Here is a 13,823-nt window from a genome sequence, read left to right as displayed (position 1 = left end):
GTACTGAGAAAATGAGATAATATTTAAACAAACACTGTTGCGGTTAAGCATGACGTAAAGAAGCAATTTATTCCAAGGTAAATTTTGTGTTTGTTAATGGAGGGAGAGAGTTGGGCTTATTGTTTTTTTTCCAAATAGGCTCAATCCAGCAGGCGCTGCTGGTAGGTAACCTCCATTTATTTCAATAGTCATTACATGAAACATTTGAATCAATGAAATGTAGAGTAATATGAAAGAAACCTCCTTGAAATGGAAGGAGATGGAACAGCACTCGCTCGGCTATGCTCCGTGTATTTAATGACAAAGCTGAAGTTTGTATAAAAATATGGAAATGTGTTTATTTCCATCTTGCATTTCTGTCAAGTCTCTCCCAAGGTGGCTTACTATGTTTAAATAGAACAATTTTATTCATTTATTTATTTGGGTAATTTATAGACTGCCTTTCTCACTGAGACCCAAGGCAGATTACACAGTGTGAGATTAGTACAGTCAATGTCAGGAACATTTCCATGAACAATGCCATAAAGTAGATACAAGTTCACAAAGACGCAGCATTAGTAGGAATCCAATACAACATAGTGGTGAGGTTAGGGCTGCCAATCCCCCAGCCAGGGTGGGGGATCCCCTCTTCACACCTCCTCCCTCCCAACCCCACATACCTGGCCAGCAGGTGGTGTGGCACGCCCCCGCACCCAGCTGGGGCACAGGCCCGTGGGGGAGTGATTCAGCCCTTTGGCAAGTGCAGAAGTGCATGCCAGGCCACCCTTTGACCCATGAGATGATGTCACTTGCCAGAAGTAACATCATCACGCACGCCAGGAGTGCGCGCATGCTATGCGTGCACGCAACAAAAGACACTGAAGAGCACGGAGGATGAGTGCCAGGTTCCCAGTCCCCTGCCAGGGGACTCAAGGGACCTGGCAACCCTAGGTGAGGTCTATGGTTCCTGACTCATTTGTGGATCATCTGAGATCCCCTCCCTACAATACAGTCCTCCTATCTAAATAAAAACTCATTTTGAATAATTCAGTTTTGCATCGTTTGCAGAAAGCCAGGAGAGTGGGGGCTCCCCTTACCTCCTCAGGCAGGCCATTCTACAGGCTGGGGGCCACCACAGAGAAAGCCCGTGTAGGGGCTGCTGTTGATTTCGCCCATGTGCAGGGTGGCACCTGCAGGAGACCCTGTTCAGATGAGCGAAGCTACTGCGGAGGAACATAGGGAGGGATTAATTAGAACAATAAAAAACTATTTAAATCTCTAAATTACTAATACTCAATGAAGTGCTTCCATTTTTTTTTTTAAAAAATCATCAATTCCTATCTCTGCATCAAAAAATATATATTATAATGCTGGTGGCTACCATAAAGTAGTTCTTTGAAATAAGAAATTAGCACTGTGGTCAGGAAACAGCTTTTCTGAAGAACAGTCTGAGAAAGGAACCGTAGCATAATCTCCTCCACAATTAGCCTGGTGGCTAGATTTCATTGCCCCCGGGCTGTCCACTGGAGGGGCAGCTAGGGATGCTGCTGGGAACTAGATTTTGCCCAAGGGTGTCAAGTTGTTAACCCCCTAACTTATCAAGATGCACGACCTTATAACAGGCATGTGAGAGGGTGAAGGGCCCCACATAAGCATGGTGTTAAGGGTGAAACTGCAATTCTAAAGGAAAGCCTTAAGATCTCTACCAGTAGTTCCCAGTTACTGTTCCTAGGAAAGGAAATGAACAAGTTGTCATTTATGCCTTCCAAATCATAGCTAATTATGATTGTACAATAAAATATGGGGCTTCATATTTATATCTATTACGAACTAGTGATGTTAGGGTTGCCAGATCCCTAAGGACTCCTGGTCGGTGGGGGGGGGGGGGTGTTACTCACAGGAGCAGCATCTTCCAGAAGTGATGTCATTGTGCCAGCCGCGGGCGCGCTCCCGCACTTCGCATGGGGCCAATTCAGCCCATTTGGGGGTCCCCATCAAGGGCAGGAGCATTCCCCTAGCTGGCGTCTGGTGTCATTTCAGAAAGTGACATCATTGCGCACCCGCTGTGCACTTCCCCAGGTTGCCTGCTGGTAGGGGGTGATCGCTGGTGGTTTGCCACCTCCTGCCTATTGCCAGCGATTGGTGGGCAATGGGGTAAACTGCTGGGAGTTTGCCTGCCATTGGCGGGCAACTGGGCATCTTAAGTGATATCCAGTGAATGAATGCACTCCCCTGCTTATTTTTGGTTGCCTTTGCCTGCCTGCCTCTATTCGGCTCTGTTATGATGTGGAACCAGCTCCTTTCTGCATGAGGCCAAGGAATAGGATTTCACCAAAAGATTTGCATCAGAACACCAAGGGCTAGGAGGAGGAATAGGGCCACATCTAACCTTAGGATTGCCAGGGCTAGGGGCAGGCAAACTCCCTGTGGTTTGCCCTCTCCCTGTGATCGCTGGCAATCAGTGGGAAAAGGCAGGCCAGGTGCTGATGGCACGCTACCGGCAGGCATCCTGGGCAAACAGGGTGCCTGCACTCCCACACCCTGCCGCAGTCACCTAACTTCCAGAAGAATCTGTAAGAATTGGCCCCAAACGCAGCATTTACACTCCCCCTCCCGCCCCATTGTTGCAGTGGGGCACAGACGCGCACATAGTGTGCATGCGAGAGGATTGGTGAATGAGTGATGCCCCCTGCACCTTCCCAACTTCCTGGAGGTGGCCGAGAAGACCTGGCAACGCTACTTATCCTGTTGAGATACCAGTCCATTACTTATGGTCTCGCCAGTCAATAACCAGTGTGCTGTTCACCACCAAAGATCCTGCAATCTGCCTGGGAAAGAACTATATGCACATTACTGTGTCCCACCAACAGTTCAACCAGTCCCAGTAATGTTACTTGGACCAAATTTTCTACCAAACAAGATACTCAAAAACAGACTTCGAGCACATCTCTTCCTCCCTGAAGACCTAACTTCTTTCGGAAATATTGCCAGGGACCAACCGAGTCTGCCGTCCTCCTGCTCTAGGGCCAATCAGGTATCATGTTGACATTCCAAAAACCTTTTGTTTCATGCCTTATTAATTTCAGCCAGAATCTGTCCTCGGGTGCCAGCCTCCAGGTGGAGCCTGCCATTTCCCAGCATTGTGGCTGATCTCCAGACTGCATAGATCAGCAGCCCTGAGAAAAGGGCAGCTTCCGAAGGGGGCTTCTATAGCGTCATCTCTCTGCCAAATTCCTGCCCCTCCTTAAACGCCACCCTCCCCAGGCATTTCCCCCAAATCTCCAGGTATTTCCCAAGGTGGAGCTGGCAACCCCAATCTGTCCCCAAATCTAGCTTTTCCTAACCCAAGACTACCCTCGTCTTGCGAGGTGTGGAGCACCTGTTTTGAAACACATCAGATGGCCTTTGAGATGTTTTCTTTTCTGTATTATCCTTGTGGATTAATGGCCACCTGGATGCTTGGACCCCGGGCCAAGGGACTCACGCCTTCTCTGGACAGGCAGTACGGCCCCTGCTTTACTGCCTCAATCTGTATCTTCGGCTTCTTGCCTCTCTTCCCTACAGTGGACTCCATTATACAATGTAAAATCAAGATTTGAGTCCAGTAGGACCTTAAAGACCAACCAAATGTCCAGGGTATAAGCTTTTGAGATTCAAAGCTCCTTTCATCAGATAAAACTGACAAAGGAAGATTTGAATCTCAGAAGCTTATATCCTGGAAATCTTCTTGGTCTTCAAGATGCTTCTGGACTGAACTCCTGCTCTTCTACTGCAGACCAACATGACTGCCCACCTGAAAGTACTGTCCAGTGTGTGTGCTTGGAGACGCAGGGGCTTTTCAGTGCTGACATTATCCGGATTGCTTGAGTTGACTGATTCTTCAGGCAGGCTGCTCGTACCAAAAATGGTTTGATTCCATTTTATTGAGAGTTCGCTGCCAACCTGTCACCTAGAATGGCATGGTATAGCCCAATGTCATCAGACATCGTAAGCTAAGCTGGGTCAGTACTTGGATGGGAAACCACCAAAGAAGACTGGTGGTTCTGCAGAGGAAGGCATTGGCAAACCATCCCTGCTCATCTCTTGCCTGGAAACCCCCTTGATGGGGTTGCCATAAGTTGGTTGTTGTGATTTGACAGCACACACATGTACATATAGGTGCTGGGATTCAACACACAAGTGCTGGGATTCAGGAACTCTGATTGCCTGAGGAGCACCAATGAGTGTGGGGCAGTCCAAATGCAGTAACCATGGTTACTTTGCATAGTAAATAGGTATAGCAGGTTTGCACTCTGTTTTCCAGTACAAAGGATTTTACACCAGAGACATGCCTCACGGTGTCTGTAGACAATTGTAGCCAATGGCAGTTTTCAATTGAATTTTGGAAGTTCAGATTTTGTTTTCTATACAGTTTTCCAGGTCTCTCATCACCCTTGTTCAATGGGCCTCTAGACAGACATTATTAACCAATAAAAGTAGTTCCTTTCTGTCACCTGTGCAAAGTTCTTTACAACCAAAGGTCCATGACCTCATGAGCTGTTGCCTTATAATCAACTGCCCTCTGAAATCTGACCTTGAAAGCAACATACAGTCTTGCCGACACCCTCTGCACCTCCTCAGCCACCTCGCTTGCTGGATGTGAGGCTCGTGCCCCACAAACGTCTCCTGCACGTCATCAGCCATCGCATTCCTTGCCCTCTCGTAGCCTGCCAGGGATGTCCCAAGCCTCAGAAAGAGAATGGAGTGGATTGTAGCATCACCCAGAGCTCTCCTGTCCTCTCTGGACAGACTCTGCCCTCGGCGCCCTGCCAGCCACTATCCAATCCTACCCAGCTTGTTATGGACTCCTTGTTTTAACCCTTCACCAATTCTCACCTCCGTCCCCTAGTAATTGTGCTAGAGCATGGATTGCTCAAGGGGATCAGCCCGTGTCCCTGCTGACACTCTGCCAGCTTGTTCTCCGTGGGTTTCCTTGCCTTTGCAGCCAGCTTGCCCCCCCCCCACCCAATGCTGGGGCTGCAACCTCTCAGGATAGGTGACGCGTAGCTTGGCCCACACCAGGGTAGGAGGGTGCCATGAGCATGGCCGCCGTGGGATGGTCCTTTCTGAGACCCGTGGGACCATACCTCAGTTTGGTCATGGCCGCCAAGACTCCTCCTATGCTCGGTCCTCCTGCTCTTTGTGGGAGCCCGTGCTGCCAGCAGGGACTGGGAACAGGACTGCCCCTTGGGGGTCCAAAGGAGCCGTTGTCTGGTGCAACCCTAAGTCCAGCACCAAGGGGGTAGCTGTCAAGTGTGGCTCTAAGTCTGGTGCTGGACACAGACCATGCAAACATCTTACTTAAAAACTGTAACTGATGTGGTCCTTGGTGCCAGATGAGACAACAGAGACCTTTGTGGGACGAGCAAGGCTTATTGCGTACTTTTAAAAGCATATGGGATTTGGGGGGGGGGGCTTTGTGTCCACAAAAAGAATTAAATCAAAATGGTGCCCCCAGGCCACTGAAGTTTAAGAACCACTGACCTAAAGCTTCAAAGTGAGGAAAGAACTGCAGAAAGGATAACACAGAATGAATGTAAGCAAAAGTATTCACGTATTATTTTAGCTTTGCTTTTATCCCAGTGCTTGGTAACCAGTCCCCACGTTGGCTTGGATTAGGGGCTCCTCCTTTTGTTTCAAGATAGATACCTTAATCTAGGCCAACCTGGGAATTTTCAGGGCCAGCAACAAGGGCGCATTCACAAAAAGGTGACGTCACGAGAAATGAAGGCGTTTGGTGGGAGCATTCCAGGCACAATGGGCAGTGCCATTCTGTTTCATTACACAGTTGAAGGAAAGAGCCAGAAGAAATCCAAGACGGATTTGTTTATCCTGGGCTGGTTAAAAAAAAAGCCATCATTGCTACCCTGAACATATTCATCCTTATCCTACACTTAATGCAAGGCATCCCTTACGTAGCAACAGCAATGACCTGTCAACAGCATAACCTTGTACAGTCAATTTATTCCTTTATGAGCTATTTGTTCACAGAGAATTTGTGCAAGCCATTTAGCACAAACAGATGCACAGCAGCACATTTTCATTTAATAAGTTTATTCCTTTGTCAGGAAATTATTCTTTCAGCTCTCTGTTTAACATTGTTTTAGGGCACTGACGTATGGCAAATGGAGTATATTCACCCAGTCTTGAGATTAAGTCCATTAAAAAATGGCTAGCCTAGAAAAACTCCCAAGGGCCAATGGAGATGTGGTGGAAGGCAACCCTTTATTCCAGTCTCCTCTTTTTAATGCTAATTAGCGATCCCGGAGGCTGCCAACGCATCCCCCCAAAGTTTGGTTCCTGAACCCTGAAGAAATCCAGCCCAGTAATCCTCAAGGTACAGGCCTATGGTCAGCAAGACGACTCGAGTCTAAAAGTTGAGCCACGCTATTGTTAGGACCTTGGAATCGTCTTTTGGTGCTAGAAGAGACCCAGAGAGAGAGGATAGAGGCACTGCGGCAAGTTGGATTAAGCATGCCCGGAGGGTGTAGTTAGAAGCGGGTGGGGGTGGGGGGTGTTAGAGTGTTGGACTAGGATCTGGATGACTCATGTTCACATCCTCTCTTGCAATCAGCATTCATTAGCTGTGCCCTGAGTTTGAGAAGGAGTCAGGGTCATTTTGTTCTGTTTTTCTCAATGACGTATCAGTGATTTTCTGCTCACAGGACCTGAGCTAGAGGCCCTGGAAGTAAAACAAAGGTAAACGTTCCAGCACGTTGATGCAAAAGTTTCATGGGAAAGGCATGAGAAGCATACCTGAGGGACCGTCTCTCCACATATGTACCCTGGAGAATGCTTAGATCAGCAGGAAAACACCTACTGGTGGTCCCTGGCCACAGGAAAGTGTGGCTGGCCTCGACCAGGGCCAGGGCCTTTTCAGTTCTAGCCCCAACCTGATGGAACTCTCTGTTGGAGGACACTCGGGCCCACCAAGACTTTATGTCTTTTCAGTGGGCCTGCAAGACAGAGATGTTCCACCAGGCATATGGCTGAGGCCAGCCGAAGGTTTTCTGGAAATGCCTCCTAACCAGTTTCCTGCTGGGGGGGGGCTACATGATCACCTGCCCCCTCAGACATGAAGCCACAATGATAACAACAGTTGCATCCCTCCCCCCCTTGTTTATGCTATGTTGGGAAGAGTGGAGGAGGCTGCCATGTAGAGTCTGATTGCACTGATCAATGTCTCTGATTTAAATGTATTTTAATGTATTTTAATGTTTTATCTTGGTATTATTTCACCGTAACCCAGCCTGAGCCCACTTGTGGGAAGGGTGGGCTGTAAAATGAATGAATGAATGAATGTCCAAAGCAAAACAAGCAAAGCTTAAGGTTATGATGAGGCCCACTCCAAACATTGCCTGTTTCCAATGGTCTCTTGAGATCCTTGAGATCCTGGTCATCCCATGGTACATTACCCGACCACACCGTACACATCTCTGATAAACTGGAGGAAGAGAGTCTTAATTTTTTAGTTAGAATATTGATGAGGCATAAACCGATGGAATAGTAACAATTTAATGGGCTGGCAACTCTTGGAAGTTTAAGGCCAGAGTTAGTTAATCCTCCATTAGTCACATCTATTGTTGCCATCCTCAACCCCGTGTGATCCTGTCTTCGAGAGACGCATCCTCCAATCCTGGCCAGCCTGCCGGCTATGATCTTCTTCTCAAGCCCTGCTCTTCAGAAGTGAAGCAGGCAGCAACCAGAGACGGGGGCTCTTCAAGGTTTGTTCTTTCAAAATTATTTTTTACAGGCTGCTCTTACCCAGTGGGAAGGTCTCCTTTTGAGTTGGAGGCATTAGCATGCAAATGGGGCAGTGAGAGTGGGTAACTTAGAGATCTCCACCAGTGTATATGAAGATTGTCCTGGCTAGAGAATTATTTTAAAAACCAGACAAAGGCTTCAATCAAAAAGGGGATTTTTATTGAAAATAACAAAGATCAACAGTACACAAAACACACACAGCACACACTGAGTGCTAACTGGAAAGCAGTGGTGTAAGTGGGATAGAGTTTAAGGGATCAAGTGATATTTACCATCCAGAAGATGGGCATCCGGGAGAGAGAGTGTTGAATGACCAATGCGTCAAGGTGGAAGAGCTCGAACCGAGGTTCAAGGGTGGATGCTGGACCCGAGAGCATGCACACAGCTATGGCGGAGGGGCAGTCCAATTATACTGCGGATTCTACCCAGGGGCAAGACTGCATCTTCTGCCCCCCAAACAAAGACTTAATGGTTGTTCCCAGGTTGGGAAAAAAGGATCGAGAAGTTATCTCCAGGGTGAGACAAAGAGCTGGCGAACTGTCTCCAAAGTTGGACAATCAACCAGCAAACTGTCTCCGGGGTATGACAGTGAAGAAGGAAGGTTTGAGTAGGTTTTCCCAGGCAGAACTAAAGTTATCAATAATGACTGACAATCCGCAAAGAGGATGGGTGAGACTATCAGCTCCCTGAATCTCCTAAGAATAGGAAAGAGGTTAAGGGGAGATCAATAGGCCGTATTGTGGTAATTAATTCAGGAGCTCCGGAAAGGCCCTATGGTATCAGGATCCTTAGCACATCTTTGGAGCATGGGAGGGGGTGAGCTGGCCTTACCTGTCATTCCCCACGCTCACAAGTTCCATCTCCCAGCCAAGATTTGGCTCCCATATTTCTGCCTGCTTGGGCAGTATTTTGTGTCTGAAACACATTTAGAGAAGGGCTTATGGCATAACTATATTCATAAGCCTTCCAATACTGTAGGGGCAAGTCTGACCACTAACACTGCTTCTAGCTTGTGGACAGATTTAACAATAATCATTTGAGGCTTTTAAATGTTTTATGCTGTTTTTATGCTCTTGTTTTTTAATGACTCAGTTTTTCATGTTTTGTCAATTTTAATGATTTTTATTTTTATTTATGATTTTATCATACTTTACTGTGGACTCTCTCAAGCAGGAGTCCAGACAGGCAGTAGAAACATTTTCTAAATAAATAAAGTAATGACCGGTGTCTTGCTAATTTTGTTTCTACCGCATATGGCAGCCATGTCCCACCCCCAGTGATTTGTACTTGGCTGCGATATGTGTGTTTAGTGCTGTCCTTCACACTATTTTTGCTATCTCAACTACCTTCTCCCCAGAACTATTTGCCATGTGTTTGTTATACCGGTGCCTGTCTTTTGCTGGATGAGGGGGGGGGGAGGTTTCAAAGGGAAAAAATAGCTGTGGGCAGGGGTTTTTTTCTGGGAAAAGAGGTGGCGGAACTCAGTGGGTTGCCCTCGGAGAAAATGATCACATGGCTGGTGGCCCCGCCCCCTGATCTCCAGACAGAGGGGAGCTTAGATTGCGTGGAGGGCAATATAAGCTTCCCTCTGTCTGGAGATCAGGGGGCGGGGCCACCAGCCACGTGACCATTTTCAAGAGGTTCTGGAACTCTGTTCCACCACGTTCCAGCTGAAAAAAAGCCCTGGCTGTGGGGATGAACAACGATTGTGAAAGCAGCACAGGGGCAAACCTTCCTCCTATGGTGCCGTGGGTTCAAATTCACACCCCTACAATGGCTATCGGTATTTAAAAACCAGCAGGGGGTTGTTCACAAATTTCTTGCCATCATGTCTATTTTAACCCCCAGATCACCAAACTTCACTGAACAAACCAAGGCTCTGAATCAATGAAAACCTTCTGGAAATGACATAATAATGGCTCTCTGGTAAGAGATCCAACACTTACCGCTTTCACTCAAGCAGGAAATACTGGAAGATCAGTAGCATGCTTTTTCTAGCATAACAGTAACCTTGAAGTGCATAAATATGAGGTCAAAGAAGGTAAAAAGGACCTCAAAGTAAAATGCACACTTGAAGCCATTGGAAGAAGTTGTAAATTTTGTAGTAGCCTAAATGAAATAGTGGATTTTCTCTCTGTGTCAGATTTTAATGCTGTCCCTGAGGGAACAGGAGTAGGGAGAGTACAAGAGTAGACAATGGCCATTTTCACACTGCTTACCGGTGACAGAACATCATGCCAAGCTCCCGGAACGACAGCATCTTCCTGGCACGATTTCGCACGAGAACTGCAATTCTCACACGAAATCGCGCCAGGAAGATGCTGTCAAAGAAATTGCGCCAGGAAGATGCTGTCATTCTGGGAGCTTGGCACGATGTTCCGTGGCTGGTAAGCAGTGTGAAAACGGCCCATCTTTCTCATGCTTCTCTTCCCTCACACCGCTGTCTCCTCTCCTTCAGTTAGGGAATACTCAAACGGCGCTAGAATCGGGATCATGCAATATAACGGAGGGATTGGGAAGGTGGAGTTCTACTGTGGAGGACACGAAGATGAGGAAGAACAGGATGCACAAGGAACCTGTTGCTTCCAACTCCGTCAGCAGCCTCCTCCCAAATGGCTCTTAGCCTTCTGTTCGATTAAGAGTTTTTGTAAGAGAAGCATAAAAATGTCATCAGCAATACAAACTTGAACTATACAAACAAAATCAAAAGTGTCTATGTACTTCAGTTCTGCACTGCTGTGTACACTATTAATTAATAGAATTTAATTAAGTATAAACTAGAATTAATGCTATCGGATGTGGATCCCCTTGTTTCCAACAGGATGGCACTTTTTGCATTAGCTGCCAGAAAAATTAGAGAAAATCTGGTTCTAAAAAAAGCAGTCTGTTGAAATGAAATGTAATTTTTACGTCTAGATGTGAGTTTTTAGAAACAGATGTAATGTTAGACATTTTAAAATGTTAGAGTTGTAAATACATTTTTAACTTGTAAAGGCCTATGACCACATGCAATAAATTCATCAAATTAATTAATATTATATATTAATACTCCAAATGTCTCCTCTCGAGATAGTTGCATATAGCAAACAAAGAATAGTAACTTGATTTCTATATATGATGATTACTCGGACAATAATAGTCAAGGATAAACATTTAAAGAAATGTTTATAATGGATGAGAACTGTGCTATAGCAGAACTCAGAAGCTGCTGGTGACTAAAATAACCACTACAATATAAAAACAGTCTGGAACAGGGCTTTTTTTCTGGGAAAAGAGGTGGTGGAACTCAGTGGGTTGCCCGCAGAGAAAATGGTCACATGGCTGGTGGCCCCGCCCCCTGATCTCCAGACAGAGGGGAGTTGTGATTGCCCTCTGCAATTTAAACTCCCCTCTGTCTGGAGATCAGGGGGCAGGGCCACCGGCCATGTGACCATTTTGAAGAGGTTCCGGAACGCCGTTCCCCCGTGTTCCAGCTGAAAAAAGCCCTGGTCTGGAACCTCTTGGATTAGGTGAGTCAGCATGCCTTGGACACTGGTGGGCTCTGCATGTCTCTCTGTATGCATGTGTAACTCTAGCCAAGTAAGCGGCTTCTCTTTTGTCTAAGGTGGGAACGCCTCCTGAGTCCTGGCTCCTCCTGTGTGTCTGTGCCTCTTGGGAGATTGCTCTCTCGCTCTCTCTCGCTCTCTCTCTCTCTCTCTTTTGCCTCATGGTCTTCCAAGGAGGAGGATGCAGTTCTCTCAGCTCCTGCCATGAAGGCCTCATCCACAGACCTGCACCTCAGCCTCGCTGCCTATCGCAGGCCGTGGTTTATTGATAGGGAAAGTGACTCTTTAGATTAGGGCTCTTTTCCTCTTCTTCAAGATGTTGCTATGGATGGACTCTACCTCAATAAAACTGTAACTTCTATCTTTCTACAATTTGTCTGAAGATTGATTAATTAAGGCACACTTCTGACTGTGCTGCTGCCATAAACGAAATACAATGAATTCTTAATAGAACCAAGGTGCTTATTTATTATTTTTATTTGCTTCATCTTGCCTTTCCCCCCAATAGGGTCTCAAAATGACTGATGTCATTCTCCCTGTTATCCTCCCAACAACTCTATGAGCAAGGTTAGGCTGAATGTGTGGCTGACCCAAAGTCACCCAGCAAGCCTCCACGGTAGAGAGGGGATCTGAACGTGGGTCTCCCAGATCCCAGGCCTCCACTCGGGTTCCTACATCGCACTGGCTCTCAAGGACTGTCACCTGTTTAAAGGATTGTCTACTCATGTCCTCTCCCTACTCATTTTTAGACCCTCACTGGAGGCTTTGCACTGCCTACCCCAGCCTTAAGAGATCTGCCTGGTGCATCTTCATTGTGTAGGTTTGCTGGTTCCCCCAGGAGGCAGGGGATCCCCCACACCCCCACCACCACTTACCTGGTCGGCAGAAAAACGGGCCTCCTGGAGTGACATCATTGTGCAGGCCTCAGGAGCGCTCCCACACTTTGTGCTGGGCCAGTTTGGGCCCCAAACAGGCGGATTCTTTAAGAATTGGCCTGGTGTGAAGCATGGGAGTGTCCTTGGGGCCTGCACAACGGCGTCACTCCTGGAAGTGATGTCATCGCGCCATGCTGGGAGTGCGTGTATGTGCTTTGTGCGTGAGGACATCCATAAGGTGAGTGCCAGGTCCCCCTCCCTCAAAAATGAATACATGGGGAATTCTTTGCATGGAGAAGCCTCAAAGGGGAGCAGCTCCACCATCCATACCTAAACCCCCTCCCCATAGTCCAAACCAGAGAGCCCGTCCTAGCAGGGCAAACTGATCTCTGTTGAGAAGGAGTCCAGAGCAACAGCGGTGGTGTGCTTTTCAAACAGCACTGCTTTTTCTGGTGTCAGAAGTAGCCACCCCGCTTTCTCTGGGTCACCAGGGCTTTGGCATTTTTTGCCCCTCTCATTGTGTTATATTGACTTATTGTAAAAATGCATGTAGTAGATTCTCTGAATCCCCAGCTTTCATTTTTTTTAAAAGTGAGGGCCAAGCTACAAGTGACAAATGACACTTGAATGGCAAGTGGATTGAGTGGAGGGCAAGTGAACAGGGAGAAATACACTTGCTGTTCAAGTGTCATTTGTCACTTGTAGCTTGGCCCTAAGTCTATAGCCATTTCCCTTGCAGAAATGGCTATAGATTAGGACTCAGAAAAGGCATTCCTCTAGAACAGGCTAGAGACTTCGGGGATTTTTTAACAAAGGCTGAGAACTCAGAGAATCTACTACATGCACTATTACAACAGTATGTTGATATGATGCTATGAAAATGCCAACTAAAAACTAAGGTAGAAAACAAAACCAGGAGGGGGGAAAGGAAGGTGGAGGGAGGAGTGGTTCAATGATGATGAACATCCAATCATCAAAAAATGGGTTGGAGGTGGGTGGGAGTGGGCAGGACAAACAAACCAAAAGAAACATTATGTACAAGTTAAAAATTGACTCAAAATTGGCTTCCAGAAAAAATTGGTGTAAAAGTGGTCTCAAAAGAACCAGAAAAAAACCTCGAGAGGAATTTAAAAATCTGAAACAAAAACTAAAGGCAAAAAATTGTGTGCTGAAATAAATTGAAGCCAGAACTGTTGGGAAAAACCCTCATGGAAAATCCCAATAATAAACACACATACCATCATCATGAGCTTCTTTGAGGAATGGTGGGGTACAAGTGTGATTAATGATTGTCCATTTAATGAATAAAATTACTATTTATCATTTTCTTAATTGTTCTCTGCTTTCTATGGGTGATAATGGCTATATTTATAATGGCCCACATTTTGCAAAACCACAAAGCCACGTTAAAAAGCTACCTAAATGATGTTAAAGGCAGCAAAGTTGGAGATTAATTTGCCATTCTGCAGGGGCAATTACCTCACTCTTGTCAAATTTTAAATATAGACACCTAAGCATTAGGGAGTGAGGCAATTCTGGCACAGTTGTGGAAGATAAGCAACTTCCCTGATTTTTCCTTCATACACTTCATTGTCAAATGGGCTTAAATGAAATCAGACGG

The sequence above is a fragment of the Eublepharis macularius genome, chromosome 15, assembly GCF_028583425.1.
Source record: "Eublepharis macularius isolate TG4126 chromosome 15, MPM_Emac_v1.0, whole genome shotgun sequence".
NCBI classification, from domain to species: domain Eukaryota; kingdom Metazoa; phylum Chordata; class Lepidosauria; order Squamata; family Eublepharidae; genus Eublepharis; species Eublepharis macularius.
The sequence above is the reverse complement of the archived record's forward strand: the minus strand, read 5'-3'. Positions refer to the sequence as shown.